At 37.8% G+C, this 12,838-nt stretch overlaps 1 long non-coding RNA gene across 1 annotated transcript in view; it reads right to left on the reverse strand.

Annotated features, from left to right (window-relative positions):
• LOC106147333 overlaps positions 1-12,173 on the reverse strand; it is a 91,693-nt gene extending 79,520 nt beyond the window's left edge. Inside the window, exon 1 of the long non-coding RNA XR_001232177.1 lies at positions 12,050-12,173. This is a non-coding gene — a long non-coding RNA (uncharacterized LOC106147333). The remainder of the gene's footprint in view (positions 1-12,049) is intronic.
• Between the last annotated feature and the right edge of the window lie 665 nt (positions 12,174-12,838).

The following is a 12,838-nucleotide window of genomic DNA, read 5'->3' on the forward strand; positions in this document are numbered from 1 at the left end:
AAATAAAAGTCGGAAGAGGGGAAAAAAGTGCTGCTTTTCAAATCAAGCCTGTGGAACTATATAACTTTTGAAACTGTACGCCAGCATAACTAGCAGAAAAAATATAAAGAATGGGCAAAACATAAAGTGAATATTTAAATTTTAAAACTTGCTACAGTAAGAGACACATTGTCATTAATCCCTCTCAAAACACTCCTCCTCACTTCGAACACACTTACACTCTTATGCCATTGCTCTTGTCACTTTCTGAGGCAGCTCTGGGAAGTCCTCTTTCGTGAGTGTTTTTACAAGGTGTGTTTACTGTGAATGCTCCCGCCAAGTGCCGTCCAACAGAAATGCGGGCTTGTGTGTCCTCGTCCACTTTTTCACTAGATTGGGCACTGTGTGACTTCTGGCTCTTCCCCAAAGTCAAAAGGACCATGGGAAGGGAAACATGTTGAATCAATCAGGACATCAAGGCAGCTGTGACAACACAACTAAAGACACAAAAGAGGACTTCTAGTACTGCTTCTGAAAGTGGAATGATCTGATACATGTGTTCAAATTGATGGGGAATGTTCTGAGGATTAATTGCAATGTGTCTTTTTACAATAAAAATTTTGTAATTTTTTCCTTTTCCCTTCCTGCTTTTCTCCATTCCCCATCCCAGTTTCTCTTTCCTTTTGAAGAGAAAACATATATACAAGACAGCTAAGATAGTTATATTACTAATTTCTCTTAGTTCATTTGAAAAGAAAGGTTTGTGCTAGTATTGTTTGGTCAATTTTCCATGCTTATATCTTATACTCTGAGTAACTACTTTGAAGATAGCAGTAGATAATGCATTAACCATTGTTACTCCCCTATTATCTTGTTTTGAAATTTTGTTTCTTTTTTTATTATTTTTTCTCTTTAAAATATTTTTAAAAAGAAAAAATAAAAATTTAAAATTTGTCACCATAGTCTTCAATCACACCACTACGTTACAGAAGAAAAGTGGCTGAGTGCATATTTTGAACCAGACCCTGTCCTAGGCTTTTTAGAGAACCCAAGAATTATTAACGCATGGTCACTAAACTTAAGAAATGAGTTCACATCCTGGAGGAAGTATGACGTCCAAATAAATAGCCGCAAGTGTGAGGAACTAGAAAGGAAGGAGGAACTATTTCTTGCTTGGTTGGGAGAGTAAGAGTAGGGCTATCACATCACCTGTGTGCAACAGCCAAGTGAGAATGATGAATGGGATTTTCTCAAGCTGGGAAGAAGACCAAGTGAAGGGGGGAGAAGACATAAAGAGCACTCATATTTGCTCACAAGGTGGATATCCTTTCCATTGACATTACATATTGAGTATCTATTGACTCATATGAAGTTGTGATGGTCCACCTGGAATGTCACCTAAAAGCACCTCAAAGCACTAGTAAGGAAATTTGAAATGAGTTTGTGAATTATTTTCAAATTGGTCACCCCAAAACTAAATAAACACCTGAGAGTATAACTCAGGGTTAGACCACATGCTTAGCATGTACAAGGCCCTGAGTTCTATATCCAGCACAAAAGAAATAAAGAAGAAAGTAAGAAAGACAAACAGACAGAAAGAAAGAAGAAAAAAGAATAAAGAAAAGAAAAGAAAGAAAGAAAGAAAGAAAGAAAGAAAGAAAGAAAGAAAGAAAGAAAAGAAAGAAAGGAAGAAAGGAAGAAAGAAAGGAAAAAAGAAAGAAAGAAAGAAAAAGAAAGAAAAGAGAAAGAAAGAAGGAAAGAAAGAATGAAAGAGAGAGAAAGCGTTCAGGAGAATCAACAACACACTTCCCACTCTCAAATTTGATCTCTGCAGATGAAATCTGGTCATGATGTTGTCTGTTTCATTTTATATATAGAAGATCCCAATCCTAAGGCCTTTCTCATCAGAGAATTAACACAAATGCTAAGCTCACCTAACCTACTCAGCACTGTTTCTCTCTGAAGTGGTTTGTTTGTTTGGCAAATCATTTTTCCTGAATTATGTGCTTCCTTGAAAATCATATTTAGTTAAATTAGCATCTTTTTTCTCCACATAACATAGATTACAGATTCCATCTAAGATAAAATGTCAGGATGTCAAACACTGGTTATTGCTCTCCTTCTCTAGGTTAATGCTAAAATTGCAGATAATACAAAACTGATACTGACAAAAGGTAAACACAAATAAATCAATAGCCCTCCTTTCTATTGTTTGTCAAAATATGCATGTGCTTCATCTTATAGTCAAAGTAGCATGAACATTGGGTTAAACCTCCAACACTACAAAAGAGTGTAGGTCGAAATAGAGAAAAGCCTGTAAGCTACCTCTGAGAGACCAACAAGAACTGGAAACATTTGACATACTATTCCGGGCACTGCTGTATGAAAGCGGGTATACTAAAAACATTGCAGTAATTTAAGGGGCTCTGTTCAGAGACCTGTTTTATTCACAGGTATTTCCCCCATTAATTTATTCCTGGGTTTTCAAATCAGAATATATGTGACAGACACAATTTTCTTTTTTTTTTTTTTACATTTATCAAACACTTTTTTATTTTAAAGAGGAAAAATAAAAACAATACAGAATTTCAAAACAAGATGATAGGAAATTAACAATGGTCATTATGTTGTATATTGTTATCTTCAAAGCAGTTCCTCAGAATACCAGATATAGGCATGCAAAATAGATCAAAGCAATATAAGAACTAACTGTTCCTTTCAATGAACTAATAGAAATTGGTAGTACAATTATCTTAGCTATCTTGTGTGTGTATATACATATTTTTCCCTTCCTTTTTTTCTCCTTTTCCCCATCCCAGTTTTTCTTTCCTTTTGAGCAGTTTCTTTCCCTTTCACAATACCTATTGCACTTTTTGGGTCTTATTTACTCTTTCAGTTTCTTACACTAGGGAAACAATATGCTGTTTACACATGCGAGTCTGATTTATTTCACTTATGAGTAGGGTCTCTCGTTGCATCCATTTACCTATAAAAGCCTCAGGTTTATCTTTCTTTATAGCTGAGTAATCCTCCATTGTATAAAAATACCACATCTTTTTTATCCATTCCTCAGTTGATGGGCATTTGGTTTGTTTCCAAGATTTAGCTATGACAAATTGTGCTGCTACATGGGTGCACATATATCACTGTGGTGTGATGTTTTCAATTCTTCTGGAAAAATACCCAGAAGGGGAATAGCTGGGTGGAATGGGACCTTTCATCCTAGTTTTCTGAGGAATCTCCACAGTGATTTCCACAGTGGTTATACCAGTGTACACTCCCACCAACAGTGGAGAATGATTCCTTCTTCCCCACAGCCTCTCTAGCGTTTGTTATGGGTTGATTTTTTGATGATAGCCCTTCTTTCTGGGGTGAGATGGAATCTCAGTGTTTTCATTTGCGTCTCTCAAATGACCAGTGATGTGGAACATCTTTTCATATATTTATTTGCCATTTGTATTTCTTCATCTGAGAAATGTGTATTCATCTCAGATGCCCATTTTTGGATTGGGTCTTTGAATTTTGGAGGTCTGATTTTTTAGAAATTCTTTATATCTTCTAGATAGAAGTCTTTTGTCTGAGGGACAGTTTGCTAATCAATTCATAGATTTTCTTTTCATTCTGTTAGAGATTTCTTTTTCTTTCTTTCTTTTTTTTTGGGGGGGTACTGGGAATTAAACTCAGGACCTTGAGCTTACTAGGCAGGTGCTTGTGCCATTGAGCTATATCCCCAGCCCTAGAGATTTCTTTTGATATGCAAATACTTTTCAATAAGGTAAGATCCCAGTTGTTGATTCTTTGAATTATGTCCTGTGCACTTTGGTTTTTGTTCATGAACTCTCTGCCTACCCTTATGTCTCCAAGAATTCTACCTACTTTCTCTTCCAGTAGATTTAGTGTTTCTATTTTAGTATTTATATGTTTGCCCCATTTTGACTTTAATTTAGTGCATGGTGATAGACATAAGTCTACAAAGCTACTGCAATAAAATCAGCATGGTACTGGCAAAAAAATAAAAAAAAAAAAGAAACAAAAAAAAAAAACCAGACCTGGGGATCAACGGAACAGATGAGAAGATGCAGATACAACTACAAACACACTCAGCCACCTTATCTATTACAAAGGGGACAAACATGTTCACTAGAAGAATGGTAGCCTCTTTAATAAATGGTGCTGGAAAAACTGGCTTTCCACATGCTGAAGACTAAACTCAGAACTTTCTTAAGGGATAGAATTTCTTAGTTTCATTTTCCTTTATTTATCTGTTTGTGGTAACAAAATGGAAAGATGGTATGATGGCAAAATTTCTTATTTGGACATCAAGCAACTTTTATTTTAGCTTTAGTTTAAGCAATTGGAAGGATTGGAATAAATGATCTGTAAGTAAACCAGGCATGGTGGCACACGGCTGTAATCCCAGCCCTCTGGAGGCTGAGGCAGGAGGACTGCTGTGAGTTTGAGACCAGCCTGGGCTACAAAGTCAGCTCAAGGCCAGCCTGAAATGTATAGCGAGACCCTGTCTCAAAAAAGACCAAAAACAAAATTATCTGTAAGCTAAACTTTGAGAGAGGAGAGGCCTAGCCTTGGATTAAGGGTTGATGTCCATGGCTTTCCCTTACTAGTCCCTGTGCCAGTCACATAGTTTGACTAAGTACTAATGTTCTCCTGTGTATGAAAGGACTAGAATATTTTTGTTTACTGAGGCACTTTATTATGACTTCAGTAGACATAAAAACATTTTGTAGAAGAACATTTTAGGAAGTGTATTATCATGTGGAACATACTTGGAGAGATAAGAACTGGAGTTAATTCTGTGACTCAACATATCTCTCATTACTCTTTACCGAAGCATTTGCCTCAGATTTTACTCTCTTCTGCTTCTGTTTGGTCTTTCTCAGGCTCACGTACCATGACTTAAATCTCTCCTCTGTGGTCTGGTCTTTCTCTCTCCCTTCATTTACTTCACAAAAGGACTAGAATTAATTTGTTCTAAATGGCTATTGTGTGGGAATTTCCTTGTCAGGAACTCTGGCCTGGGCCAGAAGCTGAAGACAATAGATAATCCTAAACTCTCCATAAAGGATTTATTAAGTGGCTTCAAACTTACCCTACAACCCTTTTTCATTGCCTATCACCTATATATGCACAAGAAGAGCTTAGGAGCAAATCAGGATCATTTCCTTATAAAACCATAGTAGGTCATTCAGTTCACTGCTATTCAAACTTTAATGTTTGCATGGGTTTTGTTAAACATAGGTCCAGATTCAAAAGTTTGAGACCTGGATTCTGCCTTTCTGTGAAGTTCCCAGGTGATATTGGTGCAACTGGTCCGTGGAGCACACACTCAATGGCAAGAATATAGATGAAAGCATGCAAACTGTAGCCCATGAGACAAATCTGGCCCACTGCCGGTTTTAATAAATAAAATTGTATTGCAACACAGCCTCATTTATTCTTCTATGGATTGTCACACCACAATTCAAAGTTGAGTGGTCACAGCAGAGAATATATAACATACAAAGCTGAAAACCTGTATAACCAGCCTCTTTACAGACCAGTAAATGATCATACTGATCTGTGGAGCTTCTGATATGGTGGTGACATGAAAATATTTGAAATCTGCGAAGAACCTCACACTTATTGCTAAGTTTCTACAATCCCAAATATTATGATGTTTTTAAGGAATTAACAAAAAGAAGGGAAATAAATGTGGAAAATCTAGAAAAAAAGATGGTCAAATGTGGAATCAGTCATCAGCTAGATGAGTTCCGTCAGCTCCACAACACAATAAAAATATTACTATATTATTATTGTTATTGTTGTTGGCATGGATAAATAATGTATTTCTTCCTCAAGAATTACAAGTGCCTTAGTGCCCCAGCCAAGATGTTGACCCAACCAAGATGATCGTCCCACCAAGATGGCAGCCCTGCCTGTTTTCTCATAGTAGTGCTCTCTCTCCTTAATTTCCATCCTAAATCAGCCATTTTGCAAGCAGTCTACTTTTATGCTATGTGAAGACATGGATGAATCTCGCATTTTCCACTGGGATCAGTGAAACATCCTTTAGGTCTCAGCAGTCATGGGCTCCCACACCCAAGGTCACCCTGGAAGCTGTTTATATTCCAGATGAAACAGTATCCCTTATTCCTTGACTGTAGGATAAAACTTTCTTCTCAATACACCAGAACCCAAATCTGACAGTTGCCCACGGATCTGTGACATAATATTTCTGCCCTTAAATTTCCTTTCCCTGACTGAAAAGCCCAAGAACCTTTATAGAGGCTCCTGCATTTTTAAAAATATTTTCTGTTTCTGAAAAGTCTCTAAAGATCACACATTTTTAAAATCCCCACCCAAAACAGACATACTTATGAAGCACATACTATATGCTGAGCACTGTGTTAGGTACTAGAATTCCTGATGTGAGCATGCCAACACAGCTGGATCTGCCTTCAGTGACCCAGTCTCTGGATTTCTTTAATCATGCCACAGGCCAGTTAGGGTTCCAATGATCTTCACTATAAAACATTTAAATGAAAATGACGGGGCTGGGGATTTAGCTCAGGGGCAAAAGCACCTGCCTGGCAAGCACAAGGTCGTGAGTTCAGTTCCCGGTACTGGAGAAAAACCAAAAAAAAAAAAACCAAAAAAAGAAAATGACTCACTCCAGCTCCACATAAACTGACCTGGGTTCCCCTAAATGCACATATGATTTTGGGAGAGGGGTGCTTTTTAAAACTATACAAAAGAATGTGACAAACTTGGAATGAATTACTATGTTAACAGAGGTACTTAAGCAATAAACCAAAAAGATAGGAGATGGAGACCAAAATACAAACAGAGAAAGGCCAACTATTTGTCAACAGTTGCTTCAGAATGGCAGTTCTCCTGAAGTAGAAGGGATACTTCCCAGTGGCACATGACACATCTTCTCTTTAGTTGACACCATATCACTATTATTTCCAACAGACATACACTTTCTAACCAGAGCAACATTCTCCAGTATCATTTTTTTGTAGAGTGAACTTTCACAGACCTATAGAAGTTGTCAGGCATAGGCTCCACTGCTTCTACAGGTTTGGAGTGCATCAAAGCCAGATGGGTATGATTCCAGTTGGAATTTTCTAAATGATACTTTAGTGTTCAGATACCTGGATGTGATATATGTGCCATATGGTTTACACCATATATGTCGTGTATACTACTTCATTCCACAGATAAGAAGGTGGTCTTTTCTATTCTCTATACATTTTGGTTTCAGTAAGTGACAGGCTAGAAAAGTGTCCCTATGTCTATGACATCATCATGTTCCTTCTTCCAGTGTGCATTGCCAAAATGTAGCGGAACTCAACTATACTGTCATTGACAGTATTATTCTGCTTACTTTCGAGTCATTCTCTTTTATGCATCCATATTTTCAAATGATCTGCCCCATCCCTTTATTTTTTAGTGTCTGGAGGTGCTACAAATGTGCTTGTAATCCTCTTTTATAGTAGTTGGAAATAAGAGACAGAGCTCCAGCGACTTCCCTTAAGTCAGACATCAAAGCAGATACTCAATTAGAACACAAGTCTCCAGGGTGCTTTGTAAACTCTTCCCTTTATTAAATGTTACACTTAATAAATTTCCAAGGCAGCACCATTTCTGGAATGTACAGTATACATTACCCAGCACCCAATGGAGTTAACTTTGCCACAGACATGTTGAGACTCATTTGTCTATTTGATTTTGTGTTGGTCAGTTTTTCAAAGAAATATTAAAGTTTTCACTCACATAAGACAGAGCACCTCATTCCCCAAAGATCATCTTTGAGTGTGCCTGCTTATTTCCCATATTTTTTCTCTTAGAGGTGATTTTTTTCCCTTAGAGTCTGTCAGCCCACAGGGTACAGCAGAATAAATGGCTCAAATAGAGAAACCACTTATCTAAGTAAGTAAACAAGTGACCCAGCCAAAGCCTTTGAGTTTCTGTAAGCAAGTTTAGTTAATAATAAAACATATGAAATTTATTTAGTTTTTGCCTCTTGACAAGTAATGTGTTAGTCACTTGATGGGAATTTATTTGCACCACACAGTCATCACTCAGAGAGACTATTGTTATCATCACTCATATTTTACAAACAAGAAGCTAAGGTTTTGAATGGCAAGTAATTACTTAAGGTGGTAGAATCAGGATTTAAGCACATGGAGTCAATCCAAGGAAATTTGGTGACAACAAAGCTGTGGGTCTCAGCCACCTCTGTATCATCTTTTTTGGTGACCATCAAAGCTATGTGTTGAAGACACCTCCAGGGACGATTCCAGTTATCTATTGCTACACAACAAACCACCCCAACATTTAGTGGCTTTAAACACATGCATCATAGTCTCCATGGTTCTGTGATTACACTAGACTCAGCTGATTGGTATTGCTCAGTCTCGGATAGTTGTTGTCAGGTCACAGTTTGGGATAGGGTCATCTAAAACCTTGTACTAACAGGTGCAGTGCCTGGGATGGCTGGGATTGTTTGGGTTGGTCAGGTATCTCTTCCCAGAGAGCTTCTCCACATGCTTAGCTTGAGCTTCCACACATAGCACACTCATATTCTTTCCCCAGGCAACCTATGAAGGCTTCTTATGCCCTAGCCTTGAAAATTCACCATATTAAGTAGAAATTCTCCATATTAATTTCAATTTAATCATATTCAGTAGAAATGCTCTCTTTTAAGGGTTATTTTCTTCCATTTGAAAAGAACAATTTTTTTTTTCAGGAAATTGGGCTCTTTTCTTTTTAATTTAGTGAATTAGGAAAAACTAAAGGGTTTTCCCTACCCTCTGCTCTCCTATGGTCTCTCAACACTTGTGATACCACATGTGACGAGTTCTTTCCCCACATACCAAGCAATTCTCCAGCTGCATCTGAGAGAATAATCTTTTGCATGTGAACATTTCAAAGAAAAATGGAAATAAAAGACCAGGAGAGTTTTGTTTCCTCAGCTTTACCCAAAAAGGTAGATGAAGAAATCTTAGTCAAAGCTCAAATCTTTTGGTGACAATCAAAATAATGTGTCCAATTTGTCCTACTGCAGTCACTTTGTGCTGCTGGAGATGATCTCTGCCTTGTTATCTGCCTCTGCCTTGGTTTTTCCTTTTGTTCCATCAAGCTCCTTTTTCTATAAAGCAATCCAGAAGGTAAATCTGAGAACAAAGATGCTTTTAGACCAAAACCTTGTCTCTGGGAAACACCTGTGCCTACAAAACACAGGCTCTGAGCCATCATTGCGCCATGGATCACTGTGTTGGCAGTGCTCTTTTGTCTCTAACAGACAATGGAAGGGAGTGGATGCATCTAGTCTGAAATAAGCATGTATTGAATAAAATGCATGTGTATGACAAAATACCTTTTCCATAAAATAAAATTTTCAGAATGGTAATGTTAACAGAATGAAGGTGTGTGTGTGTGTGTGTGTGTGTGTGTGTGTGTGTGTGTCTGTGTCTATGTCTGTGTGTTTTAGTGAGATTTTGAAAAGGCTGTTGACCAATTTGAGAAATAAGACAGTGCAACAATAACGACTATTAATATAACTGGATATGTCAGCAGTGCCTACCTGCTTCCTATTGTTTGGAAGTTGTAGTTGTTGGAAGTCAGTAGCTGTTTGACTATTTTATCAAGACTGAAAGAGCAGACATTCTCCTTCTGGTTTGTTGTCCCAGTGTTGACTAAACAAGAAGGCAGTGTCTTATCCCCAAACCAATTTCTCCAGGTTCAGTGGAACAGTAGAAGCTATTAAGAAGCTGAAATGTAAGAGCTGATTTTGTTAAACTAAATTGAATTATTTCGCTTAGCTTAATTGTGGAAACAGCTGCCATTAACCAGGCAATTCCACTTCATATAGGATTTCCCAAAACCCATATCTTCTTCTACCACATCTTATCTGGGACTGATTTCAAAACATCATTTATTTTTTGTTTTTTCACTGAATGTCAAAACATTCTAATCTGACCATCTAAATCTGCGTTTAAATGACAGGTTCATAACAATGCCTTAAAATAGACATATCACTATAGGCTATGGCCCTACATCTTAGCGTTGGACTTCGGTCCATTCACAGTCTGCCTCTTACATTTGAACTTCACTCAAATGGTCCTTTCGCCTTGACTTTCTGTAACATTTTACTTGTTCTCACTACTACGCACAATTCTGTCTTTGCACCTTTACATGTGTGACTTTCTCATCCAAAACATGCTCCTTCTAATATTCATTGCTAATGGCTATCAGAACACACATCCACACATTGCCTTATTGCTAGTATCATATCTAATACTGCTCAAGTATAAGGACATTATTACCTGATTACAGAGATCATACACATCTTATAATTTATCCTCGTTACTTGAGTTTTCTTTTTTTCATGTCTAAAATTCCTTGACGATGGTGGGGACTAAGTCTTTAATTCAGTTTAGCAAACATTTATTGAACATAAGATGTATTTATGTAATTCCTTGGAAATAAAGATGTTGTAGATTCTTCTGAATTCATTTTATACTTCTTACAAATAATCCCTTTCAAATATCAAGCTTTCTTTGAGACATTTGCTGCTCAATCCTTCTTTATTGCTTCAAAAATTGTTACTTGTCCCAGATTTCTTTTTCCCATATTTTCTTCCATATTTATGTCCCCCACATCCTTTGAGTCCATATTTTTGAAAATTTATATAATTCAATTAGTAGATTAAATCAGATGCTGAATGTCCACGGGAAGTTTGCTGTACATAATTGTACAAAGAATTCATTTTTTATTCATATTTGTTGTAAAGCAAACTTTAAAAGGTGGGTTTGATTAAAATAGTAACATGTTTGCATTTAATTTCAATTCATTTCATTTTCCTTATGTAGGGCTTTTTAGAATGAAGTTTCTGATGTCTACTCTACAACCACTCCTCACATTCACCCATTTTTGGTGGGAAGGAGATTTTAAAAATGTGTCAAAGTTACTCAGGAGAGTGGTGTAGAGGCTTGTAGGAAAAGAATATACACCCAATTTAGGAAGAAGGGCTAGAAAATTCCAAGGGAAAGCAGAAAAAAGGGAAGAAGCCAGTCATGGAAAGAAGAAAGTCATATATGATGTCTCCCTGAATGTACAAGAAAATAGTTGCCAGATATAGCCAAGGAAACAATTCTATAAAATATCAAAATGTGAAAACAAAGAAAGCAGGATCTCCAGGTAAATTTGAATTTCAAATAGCAAATGTTTTAGTATAAGTATATCTGACATTGCTTATGTCTTACAATTGCAATGAACATACACTAAAAACTACTCATTGTTTAACCAAAATTCAAATATAACTGGCAATCTCTCTTCTATCTGATAGGCCTCACTAAAAAGCCACTCAATTAAAAAGTGAAGAAATGTTTTTGCTTCTCTCTGTGCATGTTAGTAATGGGTTTTCTATCTAGAAGTGGGTATTGTCAGGCCTGCTATCCTAGATATTGTGGGCTAAGTTTAACTCACATGTGGTTCTATCCTTTGCTCCTGGGCTAAGATGCCTGTTGGATAAAGAATCAGCAAACACCATAGAAAGAAATGATTGTTTGGCCTCCCCAAAGGGAATGATTCTGTTGGTGGCATTGTTTACAAGGCAGTTCTTTACAATCCACCAAATGAGTCTCCACTGGGGGGAAGGCAGAGGCATACTGACCCCCTACCCAGGTTGAAAGTGCTGGAATATGCAGAGGGCTTGAGTATGCTGCAGAGCCCAGTGAAAGCAACTGGCCACCTCTAGGGGATGCTTGGGGAAGAACGGTCCTCCAAAACACACGCCTTATGACAGATTTTCTGAACATTAGTACTACTGGTATTTTGGACCAGAAAAATTTTTATGGTAGGGCTGCCACTGCATTATAGCAGCATTTCTGGCCTCTACCCACTAGATGCCAGTAGCACCCCTTCCCCCAGCTATGACAACCAAAAATATCTCCAGACCTTGCCTACTGTCCCTGGTAAGCAACCTTGCCTCCTGTTAAGAAGCCCCACCCTAAAGAGAGAAAAGTCAAGGAACTGAGGGCAAGAGTAGAGTGGAAAACCATACCTGAGAAACCAAGGGGGCAGGCAGGGGTCTGCACCAAGGGGAGTAAAGCCTCATAATCTCAGCAAAAGCCCCATATTTGGCTGTATGTTCAAGAAGTCTGGCCTGAAAGGCAGGTACCTGCTCTGTCGTCTTCATTCATTTTCCCCTAGTACCTAGTACACTGGCTGGACAAAGATAACTGTTATACCTGTTGAATGAAGGATTACCTAAGCACAGTCATCGCATTGTGTGAACTTGCCTTTATTTACACTCCCTACAAAGTGAATAACGGCAAAGCATTCCATGTGGTAGTGTTGAAGGACACGTGGCTGACTCTGAACACAAACTTTCAATTATCACCCAACCCCACTCCATCCCCAAGGTATGTATGATACATTCTTTTCAAGGAGGGAGTGTCTTTTTGCTCTGTGCCAGGCACTGCAGGAGGCAGTAGAATCCAAAGTCACTGTGTGTGAGAAAGAAGAACTCTTAGGACTGAATAAATTGGATTCCCTTACAATACACCAAGGCGCTTTACAAACTCATAGGAAAGCAGGCTCCGTAAAGGAGATGACAATTCAGGTGAATATTGCAGTCTTGGAAGAGATGACTACGATACTTGGTGCAAGCAAGCTGCTATAACAGCCCTAAATCTTAGTGATTTAGCAAAGTAGCAGTATCTGTACTTAACCATAGTCAAGGGTAGATATCTCCATAACACAGATATCTTTGCCAGATCTTTTTCAGCCAGTTTATTTGCACTTTTTGAATCCAGGAACATCCACAGACTGAGAATCCTCAAGATTAAAC

Source organism: Chinchilla lanigera, unplaced genomic scaffold, assembly GCF_000276665.1.
Source record: "Chinchilla lanigera isolate Chin_1 unplaced genomic scaffold, ChiLan1.0 scaffold00143, whole genome shotgun sequence".
In the NCBI taxonomy this organism is placed as follows: domain Eukaryota; kingdom Metazoa; phylum Chordata; class Mammalia; order Rodentia; family Chinchillidae; genus Chinchilla; species Chinchilla lanigera.